Below are 14,432 nucleotides of genomic sequence, written 5' to 3'. Positions count from 1 at the left end.
CTTCATAGATTTGCCCAGATTCAAGGAGAGAAAATGTCTCAATCCTCTTTTGTCTATAGCACTTTGAGGATGTATAGAAAAGACAACACAGAGTTGGGGGAATGGCTCAGTTGGCAAAGTACTTGCCAGTAAGTGTGAGGATCCAAGTTGCACCAAGAGCCCCATTAAGACAAACCATGATGGGCGGCCTGGAGATGGAAGAGCCCAGGTCCTTCATGGCAGAGTGGTTTCCCATCTCATCTCTTTCCTCCAGCTCAACTACTCCCTTGGGAGTATGATTTTTCCTAATCAGCAGTCCTTGCTTTTTGTGTAAGAAGTCTCTAATTGATTCCTTAGGGACAGAAGATCCTAGAAATCCTCTGGAGGGTATTCTGAACCTGGTTTTCATCTGATATCAGAGTGTCTATTTTCAAATGCTTAATCTGTACACTTTCCCAGAGAGCATCACATGAGCTGGAGAGATGGTTGAAAAACCTGAAGCTTGCTGGTAGATGGAAGAGGTTACTGACTTATGAAGTGTGAGTCCATGTGTTCAGTCCCCAGCACCTGCAAAAGGAAGAAAAATAAGAGTTTGGAGAGGAAACATATACATATTGAAGGACTTTTTTTTAATGTTAAACTGATAATTAATGAAAACTACAAACTAAAGTCTAATCTAGAAAAATGCAACATACCAATAAACAGACCATCTAATGAATATAGAGTCATTTAATAACAAAAATAATTATGGCTACAAATCGGTGTTACGTTGGCTCAGAGATGCTCAGCAGATAAGAACACTTCTATTCCTGAGGACATGGGTTCAATTCCCAGCACCCACATGGCAGCTTAGAGCAGTCTGTGTGGTTACAGAGGATCTGACATCCTCACAGGATACAGACATATATGCAGGCAAAACACAAATCAATGATCATAAAAGAAAAATGAATTATAATTTAAAAAGATGGCTGAACATTATAAAATATTTAGAAATCAGTCAGTTATCAAGAAAACATCAGAAATAATGTGAGTCTACACAAACATCATAAATTGCAGAGATTTGAAGCAAGTTTAAAACTAAAATGAATGAGGAAATTACAAAGGCCCAAGAGCTTCTGAAACCAAAAAATCCATCAGAAATAACAAGGAAGAGAGAGTGGTACATTTGGTGCTGTTTAGAAATTTAAAAGTGATGTGTACCAGAAAGACAATCACCAAGCCAAGCAGTGGTGGCACAAACCTTTAGTCCCAGCAGAGGAAGGCAAGTCACAGTTCAAGGCTAGCCTGTTACATAGAGTGAGTTTCAGGGCAGCAAGAGCTTTACAAGGAGACACTGCCATGAAAAACAAAAAACAGAAGCAAAAAAACCAAAAAGCACACAACTAAAGAACAAACAATATCAAAATTAATAGCAATTATCATTGAAAAATCTCTATTGTCATATAGTGAGGATAGAGACCCCATCGCATTTCCCCTAGAAAATAAACAAATATACAAAATTTACAAGTAATATGCAAATAGTCAATAAGCATGAGAAAATATAAACAAAGCCAGAACAAAGCAATGCTTTTCAACCTATACACAGATCAACATTCCCAAACAATTACAACAATCTCTAGATTTATCTTCTGTGTAGAAGTGTTGTGTCTGCACATATGTATGTATGTGTACCACTTGGATGACCACCACCCTCAGATGTCAGAAGAGGGCGCTGGATCCCTTGGAACTGGAATTATGGGGAGCTGCCATCTGCACCCCAGGCTCTAGGAACCAAAATTGGGTCCTGTGCAAGAGCCACAAGAGATGTTAACTGTTGAGCCCACAGTCCATCCCACTCCACCCCCAATAAACACTTTTTAAAGACTGCACTTGAAAATGCTGAGCTAAGGGACTGGGGATACAGCCTTGTGTTCTCAAGCTTGCCTAGCATGCACAGAGCCCTGGGATTGATCCTCAGCACACATGAAGCAGGCATGTTTGTGCATTCTTACAAATCCAGTCCTGGGGAGGCAGGGCCAGGGAGATCACAAGTTCAAGACAATTCTCAGTTACACAATAAGTCTGAAGCTAACCTGGGGTATTTCTGTCTGAGTCTCTCTGAGTATTTATCATCACCAATAACTATGAGTCCACAGATCTGTCACTGAAGTATTGATTTCCCCATTTTTATAGAGGCACCCCCTATAATAAAACCCCAGGGAGCAACAGATGCTGGCTTGAGAATAGATGAAGGGCACCCTCGACTCCAAACCCCACCCTTCCACCCTCCTGTGTCACAGAGGCTGGCACTCTCACTCATGTAAGGCTAAATGCTTCCCAGTGAGGCTGGTTCCTGTCCTTGGGAAAAAGCAAAGACCAAACATCCTTAGAGAGATAAGGGTCCCATGTATGGACCATGAGAGCAGGATAATCAAGCATCCCAGACAGCTGTGTCTAGTTGTGAAAACACACTAGTTCCTGATAGCACCATAAAGTTACTTCCCAGGTCAGAAGAGTTTCCATTCCCAATTGCATGATTCCATCTCCACTACCTGAGCAAACAATATTGTATTTGAAAAATGAATTACCTTGTCACCTCTCCCTGTCACCCTAAAATCCAAAGAATCCTTGACTATGCTGTAGAAAAACACCAAAGCCCCTAGGTGCTGGGTCAAACTCCTCTCCTGAGCTGAGGGAAGGTTTGAGGTCTGGGTTGGCTTCAAACTAAAAGACTCTACTGCATCGGTTCTGCACTACTTAGAGTTCTCCTGGGCGTCCCTCAGTGTCTTGGACACACCTTTGTCAATGCCATTAACACTCTATTAGACTATTAGAGGTGTCTGATATTTCAGATCCTGGCTATACCCCATGTCAAATGGCAGAGAAAGAGCATTTGGATTGCTGGACTGAAGGACCCTTGTTCATAACACATCCTTGTGAGCCATAAACCTGTCAGGGTGTTGAAATGAGCAAGAGATTTCTGGTAACTTCCTGTCATCTCAATTTCCAGGATATATTCCTGAGAGCCTCTCCATTGAAACCAAAGACTGCAATGCTATTAATAACATGGTCTGTGCAAAACAGCACCAAGGCCTGGCATCATAAGAGACCCATGCATGGATGGGTACCTTTGCTGGGCCACAAAGTTGTAGCTTGAAAATGCTTGTGGATGTTGCAATCCTCAGGGTGGATGTAGGAGACAGTCAATTCAGTAAAAAGATGAAGTTTCCAAACAGCAGTTGTATTGCAAATGGCTCTGTTCTTTCACAGGACAGCTCTCTTCGGAGTTCACGTGGTTTTCCATTCAACATAGCTGGTCTTCAGTAAACGCAATGGACTCTTTGGAGGAGCAAAGTGGGCCTGCAAGTATAGATATGATGTTAAGTTTATGATTTTCATACTCCAAGAATCTTGGAGTCTCTGCAATGGAATCAGTCTCACATCCTCTTAGGATGTTCCATCTTGATTTCCTCAAAGTGGAATCCTGAAGGTTTGAGGCCAAGCAGTGATCTGAGTAGTGATCATTCCTGGGCCTGAAAACCAGCACACTACTGGCCATCAGTGGATAAAGCTTTTGCTATATAAGCATGATGACTAGAGATTCTTAGCATTTATGTGAGAAGCCAGGCATGGCAGTAATGCCTGGAGCCACAGGATTGGGAGACAGAATATTGTGGGAACTATTCAAATGAACCTGCGACCTTTCTGAGTCTGCTCCAGACTTCTGTGTATTCTCTAGAGTGGTCTCTGCTCCAACAGCCAAGGTCCTGATCTGGTATTTCAACTGATGGTTACAACACTATTGTCCCAAAAGGTCCCATTAGATTCCACTCAAAACCCACACACCCCATGGGCCACCAGTTCTCCGCCATGACTGACCCACATTCCGGTAATCAATTAAATAAAAACTCTTAATGCTTGATTACCTAGCCAATTAGATTGATGTATATTATACACACAATTTTAAGATGCCAATTGACAATGGTAACAGTCTTATCCAGATATTTGTAACCTCATGAAACACACAGAGAACACGTCACAAGCCATTGTTCATCGATCCCTGCCCACTCCTCCCTCTGTGGACACCTGCAAGCCCTTCCTCTGTAACTCCTAGCTCAGCCCCATTTTTCCTTGTCCAATCACAGACCCTCCCTGCCATGATGCAATGTTTCAGGAAAGTTCCTGTAACAGCAGAGCTATGGTCAACCAACCTATTAGTCAGTGACCTCCAGGTTCAGTGCACAAGGCATACAAACATCCACTCAGGCCCACACATGGGAAATAAAAGTAAATACATGTTTAGAGACAAAAGACAAGATGTCTTGTAAAAGAGCATAAGTTAAAGCAGGACATGATAGCCTCTGCCTCTCTTCCCAGAACCCAGGACAAAACAAGAAAACGAAATAAAATGAAATTGGCCTGCAGAGATGAGTAGCAGTTAAGGGTGCTTGCTGCCCTTCCAGAGGATCCAGGTTCAGTTCCCAGCACCTACATGGTGACTCACAACTGTCTTAAGTCTAGCCCAAAAGTTCCTGATTAGCTCTTCAGGACTCTGTGAGCATAAACACTCAGAAACTTTAAAAACACAAATAAATTTGAAAATACGAAACGGGCTCAGCGGTATTCACTCTTAACTGTACATTTTTGTGCAGATTTACTACATGTAAATAAAATGTTCTACTGTATATATCTATTCCTTTGCAATGAGGAACAAATATTACACAAACAACTCTGCAAATGACTGTTTATTATCTATGTTGTGCTTGGTCAAACAACGTTACCAAACTTCATTCTCTGTTGCCTGAAGAGGACACAAATATGCTTTCAGATACAGGGAAGTGAGTACAATCTTCTTCTTGCATATACAGATCAATACTCTCTGCAACCCTCCACTGAGGACATGCCATTCACACTGTACATGTTCCTTGGGAATAAAGCAAGGTCTGCAGCAGACTTTGGTTATACAAACATGCCTTAAATGCTATGTTTACTACAACATAGCAGCTTTCCTTGAGATTTTTCCTGATTTAAATCTGCCTGCTTTAAAAAGTCTTTCCCACTCAATATCAAAATCATAACTGGGTTCAAGGTTCACATGCCCTAACTCTTAAACAGCCATAGCCTGAACCCCATATACACCAGCACCTGACACACTTTGCTCTACAAGGAATCCACATACTCAGCTCCCAGTGAGAGATTATGTCACTGTCTCACATTTGGAGCAACAATAGTGTAGGATCTTTGAAATCAAAATGTCAAACTGATGTAATGATGAAGATAGGTGCTGGTTAAAACAAGGGATGAACTGCACAGTGAACAGAGGCTGGTGTAGTGAGCATATCCCAGTTAGACCACCCAGACCTGCTGGGACCAGCAAGGCTGACCAAGGTGATTGTCAACCCTTCTCTGCTTTAATACAAATCTCTGTGCATAACCTTTGCCTTTACAATGTGCAGTTCCCATCATACACCAGGGCACATAAGCATCCAGACCCCATCAGTGTAGGAAAGGGAACTAAACCCTATTTTGAAAATTCCACTCCCATTCCTGGATTTTCCATCTTTTCTTCACTTCAACTCACAATTTTCCCCTATTAAAGTTTTCCCATAAGGTGAGTTACCAAAAATCCCAAGATGCAACTCATTCAAGAAACCTGAAATAACCAGTGGGGGAGGTGCATACCTTTAATCCCAATAACGCAAGCAGGTATCTCTTACTCAAGGCCAGCCTGGTCTACAGAGCAAGTTCCAGGACAGTCATGGTTATACAGAGAAGCCCTGACTTGAAACACCCCCCAACCACAACCACCAAAACCCAAACCTGATCCATCCCTGGTGTGGGAAACTTTGTCCTGTAAGAATCTTCACCTAAATTCCTTACTTTGTCTCATTTCTGAGTCTTTCTTTGATGGAGACAGGAAATACTGGGAAGAGATCATATCTGGTATCTAACTGTGTGGTCTTCCCAGCCTACCCAACACATATACCATCTATGAGAAGTCCTTGTGAACACAAGAAATGAAACACTGAAGATAGCCATTTACAAAGGATACGCATAGCCTGTTCTACTCTGAAATGTGTATTTTTGAGGACTTTTGTTTCTGAGACAGGGTTTCTTTATGTAGTGCTGGATGTTCTGGAACTCATTTATATAGACCAGGCTAGCCTGTAACTCAGAGATCTTCTAGGCTCTGTCTCCTGAGTGCTGAGATTAAAAATGTGTACCGGGACAGTTTGGCTGAATTTTTTTCTTTTTAAACTTGGTTATTTTGATTTCATATGCAATGATGTTTTGTCTGTGTGAGGGTGTTGGATCTCTTGGAATAATCGTTACAGGCAGTTATGCACAGCCATGTGAGTGCTGGGAACTGAACAAGGATCCTATGGGAGAACAGCCAAGGTTCTTATCTAGTAAATCACTTCTCCAGCTTTGAAATGTGTATTTTTTTTAAAAAGAATTATTTATTTAATGTATATGAATATACCAGAGCTGTCTTCAGAAAACCAGAAGAGGGCATTAGACTCTATCACAGATGGTTGTGACCTAAAATGTGGTTGCTGGTAATTGAAATCAGGACCTTGGGAAGAGCAGTCAGTGCTCTTAAGAGCTGAGCACTCTCTCTACAGAGATATGTATAATTTTAATAATGGAATTAAGGTAAATAGAAGGCTGACCTTATAGTAAAGCTGTGTTAGTTCATAAGTGATTATTAGTAGAGAAAAGGAAACAAAACAGAATTCCATCCTTGAGCTAGAAAAGGAAAACCTTCAGCTTGGTTACTGCACCAACAGGCATGCGTCCATTTCATCCTTATCCCCAAGGAAACCAGCAATGCTCACCTACTCCCAGTTGAACCTGGGCTCAATTTCCAGCACTTACATCCACCACATGCTCTGAAGCCTCCATCAGTTTGTCGCTAAGGTGATCTGAGAGCACCATTTTCTCTGGCCTGGTGTGGCCAGCAGGCTCTGTTCCTATCCAATTATCCTTGTGTGATCTCACTGTCTGGTGGAGCAGCCAGCAGTTCTTACACGAGGAGCTGTCTTACCTTGGCTGTTCTTCTAGAGGACTCTTGTGTTAGTGTTTTGGTTACAAAGTTATGTACCTTGAGTAAATGGGCTCCTGAGGACTCTAAATATTACATTTTATTCAGTGTGATGGTTCTTAGGCCATAGAAAAACACTCAGTTATAACACTAGAGACTTTTGTTTGTTTCTGTGTAGCTCTGGCTGACTTGAGATTTGCTGGGATTGGCTTTGAACTTACTGGGATTTTCCTGCTTATACTTACAGAGAGCTAACATTCCAGCACTACACCACAATGCTTGCTTTAAAAAAATCTTGCTATAAAACTAATTTAGTGGTTGAGACCAAGCATTTTCCCTTAAAACAAGAAAAAAATTAGAACAATAACTACACCTCCCAAAAAGAAAGAGAAGTGTTTTATTATGAAATGTGTTTGTTTTGTTTTTCTCAATACTGTCTCACTCTTCAGCCCTGGCTGGCCTGATACTTGCTTGTAGTTCAGAATTCATAGAGATCTATGTGCCTGATTCTCTTCCTGAATACTGTGGGAAAAAGGCACGTGCCATCAGGCCTAGCATGAAACATTCTGATTTTTATATGGGTGATAATCTCAATGGTTTATGTCAAATTGAAATATATTTCTAAAATACTTCAAAATACAAGATATTTCAAAGTGGCTTAAAATAAAATCTTAATGTTAGATACTAGAATGTTATAGAAAATTTTCATGCAAATGATTAGTTTTTAGATTCAAAATGCTATTGAAGGAAGGAATGCTTTAGTCATGTCACTTCCTTCCTTTCTTCCTTCATTCCTTCTTTCCTTCCTTCCTTATTTCCATTCTTCTGTCTTGGGCTTTCTGTTATTGTGAACAGACGCCATGACCATGGCAACTCTAATAAAGGAAAGCTTTAATATGGACTGGCTTACAGTTCAGAGGTTTAGTCCATTATCATCACGGGAGGATCATGGTGGCACACAGACAGACATGGTGCTGGGGAAGAAGCTAAGAGTTCTACATCTGGATCAGCAGACAGGAGGAAAAGAGTGCCTCACTGGGCCTGGCTTGAGCATCTTACATCTCAGAGCCTGTCCCCAGTGTCACATTTCCTCCAACAAGACCACACTTCCTAATAGTGCCACTTCCTCTGAGCCTATGGGGGCCATTTTCTTTCACACCACTGCTCTATCACTCTGGCTCTTTCTTTCTTTTTTGAGACAGGGTCTCTATATGTACTCTAGGCTGTACTGGAACTTGCTATGTAGACCAGACTGGCCTCAAACTCACAGAGATCCCCTTGCCTCTGTCTCTTCTGTGCTTGGATTAAAGGTGAACACCTCCATGCTCAGTGATGCAATGTTCTAAATGGATAAATCAGGCCTGAAATGCCAACATTAGACACAATGGAAAAAAGGAATATGTTCTTAGTTATTATTAACTGTGGCCTTGGCACTCCCAGAAAACCTCAAAACAAAACAAAACAAAAGCAAAAACAACAAAAAAAAAGGTGTCTACTGAGTACTTAGATGTATAAAGTTGGTCTGTGGGCATGTACATGAGAGATTGTCTCCATTATCTTAGTTTATACTGGAGAGCTCAGCGCACTGTGGGTGGCGCCATTCCCTGGGCAGGTGGTCCTGGTCTGTAAGGGAAGCTAGCTGAGCACAGCTGGAACATCATTCCTGCACGGTTCTTCCCTCCAGCTTCCTTCCTGCCCTGGCTTTATTCAAAGATGGACATGACCTAGACATATAGGGCAAACACACCCTTTCTTCCCTAGCCTGATTTTGGTCACACTGTTCTATCATAGCAACAGAGAGGAAACTAGGATACCCACATTTAAGGAGAGTTAGAATGAGGCAAAAATGAAATAGGTTTTTAGGTTTCTTTACAAGTTAAAAAAAATACAACTGACTTACTATTTTTGAAAGAATTCTTCCATATCGATTATTTTATATAGCATATATTTAAACACACACAGATAAACAATATCACAGTTCAAAGAAAAAGTTTTCAAGTCATCTGTTTTTCTTCAGTGCTCTGACTGAATCCAGAACTTCACATAGGGGTAGCAACCACTCTACCAACCTACAAAGTCAGTAACAGAAAAAGCATCCAGTCATGAAAATGAAAAGATAAAAATAAATGTCAAGTCCACTGGAATATAAAACACTTATTTCAAAGGCAAATACGTTTTATCATTGACTGCTTCTAGCTGGTAATTTTCGAAGCAAAAACTGTGGCCTGTGAGTCTCACTAACCTCACATAGCTAGGGCACAGAGCGCCTCCTACTGAGACAGTGGGAACAGCTACATGTCTTATGGAAACAGAGCTCAGATAATGGTCAACCAGACCACAGAGATGAGGACTAACCAGGCCACACAGTGACCAAGCCTGCTTACTTATGCTTTTTTTTTTTTTTTAAAAACACTTGCTCTATATAAACCTAAAGTTCACATCAGTGCCCTGATGGTGGACTTGTAGTCACTGAGTCCCTTTATCTGTACCTCCTAACACAGCCACATTGTTTAAACCTTCTTTGCCTATCAGCACTATGTGACTCTGTAACTGGTGTGGTGTGACAGGTTGCTGAGCCTAGTTGCTTGGGATTCCCAGAGCTCTGACCATACTCCACTGACATCACTAAGGTGGTTCTGATTGCATTCCTCTAGCAACTAATAATGCTGAGCACACCTTACATATGCTGTGCTCACAGTCTCTGAAGCAGCCTTCTCCTGTTCGTGTAGCCATGCAATGTGAGTTCTGCCTCCTCACTCTGATTCCAAAACTCAAATTCCAACTCTCTCTCTTGGACGCATGTCTCCCAGACTCTGCCCATGAGCCAGGTGAGTGTGGTGTCTCAAGAGGAAGCTGTTTAGTGTTCCAGTAGTGACTAGGTCAAGCCTTGACTCACAAGTGGTATGAAAACATCAGTAGGAATATTTGTTCTAGTGTTCAGGGATGCAAGAGCAGTTTCTTAATGAAAACAGTATAAGACCTGTTAGAACCAGCATCAAAATGAATACAGAATTATTTGTAATAAATGGTAACTATTATATCTAATAATGTATTATATAAACATTATGTGTAATATTATAATAGGTATTTATTATTTAGATATTGCTGCTATTATTATTATTATTATTATTATTATTATTATTATTATTGGCAGGGTCTCACTATGTAGCCCTGTCTGTCCTGGAAGTTACAGAAATTCACCTCCATCTGTCACTCAAGGGCTAGGATTAAAGCCTAGCATCAACCTGCCTAGCAGCAAGTCTTTGTGCCCCCCAATAGTGACTTGTTCAGACCCTTTCAAGTTGTATCGTTATTTGGGAAGAAGAGACATATTTATTTTATCTAGATCAAGGCTGAAATTCTAGAATATACGTGAAGTACTAATAGAAAAACACATAGCCACTTGTTAAGACCCTTTCAAGTTGTATCATTATTTGGGAAGAAGAGACATATTTATTTTATCTAGATCAAGGCTGAAATTCTAGAATATATGTAAAGTACTAATAGAAATAAGAATCTATCAAAGTGATAATAGAGTGACCACCTCATTAACCAATTCAGATTTAATGGAAATGTTATGAAAGCTGTCAAGAATAGAGCTTTTCTCTCTGAACACCATTCTAACTTAAAGACACCAAACAAACATCCTATAGTATTTCAAGGCTCAACACTGGTCAATATTTTCTCAGCAATTACAGAAATGAACTTGTCATTTCAAACACAATCACTGATAATATTTGTTGCCAATGTTAAATGTGACTGTTCAAAAAATGTCAGCATTTGAAACCCTTTTGTTAGCTACCTGGTGAGTTTGACCACTTATCAGTCAATACTTCATAGTTTGTGGTGTTAATCAGATTTCAAATTTTTATTGAAAGAAATTTGGCAATACATGGAAGGCCTGCACAAACCAATGAACCAATATTTTCCAGAAGACTTGTACAAGGTGCTGGAGAGATAGCTTAGCAGTTAAGAGCACTAGCTGCTCATCCAGAGGACCTGAGTTCAATTCCTGGCACCCACTTGGTGGTTCACAAGCATCTATTCTACTTCCAGGGGACCCAATGCCCTCCTTTGGCCTTATGTAAACTGCATGCATATGGTACATAGATATACATATATATATAATTTTATATACATAGGTGTTTTAGCCTTCATGGGTTTCTATCTATATACACATACACATATACATATATATATATGATTTTGAAAGACCACTACAGGGCTGGAGAGATGGTACATTGATTAAGAGGACTGAGTACTGTTCCAGGGGATCCTGGTTCAATTCCCAGCACCACATGGCAGCTCACAACTGTCTGTAACTCCAGTTTCAGGAGATCTGACTCCCTCACACAAACATACACGAATGCAGGCAAAACACCAAGACACATAAAAGAAAAATAAACGATTAAAAAAAGACCACTACAAATTTAAGAATGTTAAAATCGTGCATACCCTCTAAATGCTGAGTCACTTGAATGGAAAACAGTCCTGAAGCTTTATCAGACATCTGCTTCTTACTTCAGGGCCATTAAATGCATTATCACCCATATGTTCCCCTTAAATAAGACATCTCGATAGTAACAGGTCTAATCAGCCAAGACTTACATACCTGTAATTGTGTGCAGTTGGTATTTTTTTTCTTTTTCTTTTTAGGATGCTGTGACTCAGCATAGCCATCAAGGCATGAAGGTAAAGTTATCATGTAGCTGGATTTTTGGTGAAGGATCATTAGTCCACATAACCAAATCATCAAAGGCTTATATCTTAATGCTTGTTAGACATATAATTTAATCATACCAAATTTCAACTTATCAAACCCTCCTCTCCCACTTTAATGCCAAATCCCCAAAACATTAAATAACTATAAACTTACATTCCAGAAGTATTATTCCATTCTAGTAGTTCACAAAATATAACTTATATTTTAGTATTGGTCAAATTTTTATAAAAATTAAATTTTATCCAACTCAAAACTTACATTATAAAAATTCCCTAATATTAACTCTATGTTAAGTTAATGTAGCTTAATAACAAAGCAAAGCTCTGAAAATGCTTAGATGGATTAATTAATCCCATAAACACAAAGGTTTGGTCCTGGCCTTATAATTAATTAGTTGGTAAGATCACATATGCAAATATCCATAAACCTGTGTAAAATCTCTTAAACTTTTGTCTAAAATTTAAGGAGAGGGTATCAAGCACATAATATAGCTTAAGACACCTTGTCTAGCCACACCCCCAAGGGACTCAGCAGTGATAAATATTAAGCAATAAACGAAAGTTTGAAAAAGCTATACCTCTTAGGGTTGGTAAATTTTGTGCCAGCCACCGTGGTCATATGATTAACCCAAATTAATTACTTCTCGGTGTAAAACGTGTTAACTACAAATTAACAAATAGAATTAAAATCCAACTTATATGTGAAAATTCATTGTTAGTACCTAAACTCAACAATGAAAGTAATTCTAATAATTTTATATTACACAGATAGCTAAGACCCAAACTGGGATTACATACCCCACTATGCTTAGCCCTAAACTTCAATAATTTAACAACAAAACTATTTGCCAGAGAACTACTAGCTACAGCTTAAAACTCAAAAGACTTGGCGGTACTTTATATCCATCTAGAGGAGCCTGTTCTAAAATCGATAAACCCCGCTTTACCTCACCATCTCTTGCTAATTCAGTCTATATACCGCCATCTTCAGCAAACCCTAAAAAGGATTTAAAGTAAGCACAAGAATAAACATAAAAGTCTTAGGTCAAGGTGCAGCCAATGAGATGGGAAGAAATGGGCTACATTTTCTTTCCAAAGAACATCAACAAAACCCTTTATGAAACTAAAGGATAAAGGAGGATTTAGTAGTAAATTAAGAATAGAAAGCTTAATTGAATAGAGCAATGAAGTACACAAACACCACCGGTCACCCTCCTCAAACTAATTTTACCAACTAATAAATAATAACTTAACAAATGATTTATGAGAGGAGGTCAGTGGTAACAAGGTAAGCATACTGGAAAGTGTGCTTGGAATAATCACAGTGTAGCTTAATTATAAAGCATCTGGCCTACACCCAGAAGAATTCATAATAAATGAACACTTTGAACTAATTCTAGCCCTAGTACATTTAAACACAACCATATTATTATATTAATCAAAACATTCAGTCTTATCAAAAGTATTGGAGAAAGAAATTATCATACAGGAGCTATAGAATAAGTACCGCAAGGGAAAGATGAAGGAATAATTAAAAGTAAAAATAAGCAAAGATTAAACCTTGTACCTTTTGCATAATGAATTAACTAGAAAAAATTAGCTAAAAGAATTAAAGCTAAAAACCCCAAAACCAAACGAGCTACCTAAAAACAATTTTATGAATCAATCCGTCTGTGTAGCAAAATAGTGGGAAGATTTTTAGGTAGAGGTGAAAAGCCTCACGAGCTTGGTGATAGCTGGTTACCCAAAAAAATGAATTTTAGTTCAACTTTAAATTTACTCCAAGAACACAAAATCTAAAAGTAAATTTAAAACATATCCAAAAGAGGGACAGCACTTTAGGAATGAAGAAAACCTTGAATAGTGAATAAACTATATAAATCAATTAAACCACTGTAGGCCTAAAAAGCAGCCACCAATAAAGAAAGTGTTCAAGATCAACATTAACTTATAAATAAATTAACAACTAACAATAAATTCCTATCTTAAAATTGGGTTAATCTATTAATCTATAGATGAGATACTGTTAATATGAGTAACAAGAATGTCTATTTTCCAAGCACAAGTGTATAACAGCTCAGATGCCCATTGTTAATTATCAAATTATAGGTAAAATACCACAAATTAAATTACCTAAAAATAACTTGTTAACTCGACACAAGAGTGCTATAAGGAAACATTAAAAAAATAAATAAATAAAAGGAACTCAGCAAACTAGAACCCTGCCTGTTTACCAAAAACATCACCTCTAGCATATCAAGTATTAGAGGCATTGCCTGCACAGTGACTAAAGTTTAACGGCCACGGTATCCTGACCGTGCATAGGTAGCATAATCACTTGTTCCTTAATTAGGGACTAGTATGAATGTCCAGGTGAGGGATCAACTGTCTCTTATTTTTAATCAGTGAAATTGACCTTCCAGTGAAGAGGCTGAAAATACAATAAGCCGAGAAGACCCTATGAAGCTTTAATTAACCAGCTTAATTATTACAACAAACTAACCTAACCAATAATAATATAAACTTAAGATTTCGGTTGGGGTGACCTCGGAGAAAAAAAGATCCCCCGAATGATTTTAACATAGACCAACAAGTCAAAGAAACTACTAGATCTTATTGACCCAAAAACGTTTTTGATCAACGGTCCAAGTTACCCTAGGGATAACAGCACAATCCTATTTAAGAGTTCATATCGACAATTAGGGTT

This window comes from Apodemus sylvaticus, chromosome 2 (assembly GCF_947179515.1).
Source record: "Apodemus sylvaticus chromosome 2, mApoSyl1.1, whole genome shotgun sequence".
NCBI classification, from domain to species: domain Eukaryota; kingdom Metazoa; phylum Chordata; class Mammalia; order Rodentia; family Muridae; genus Apodemus; species Apodemus sylvaticus.
Note: the sequence above shows the minus strand (reverse complement) of the source record.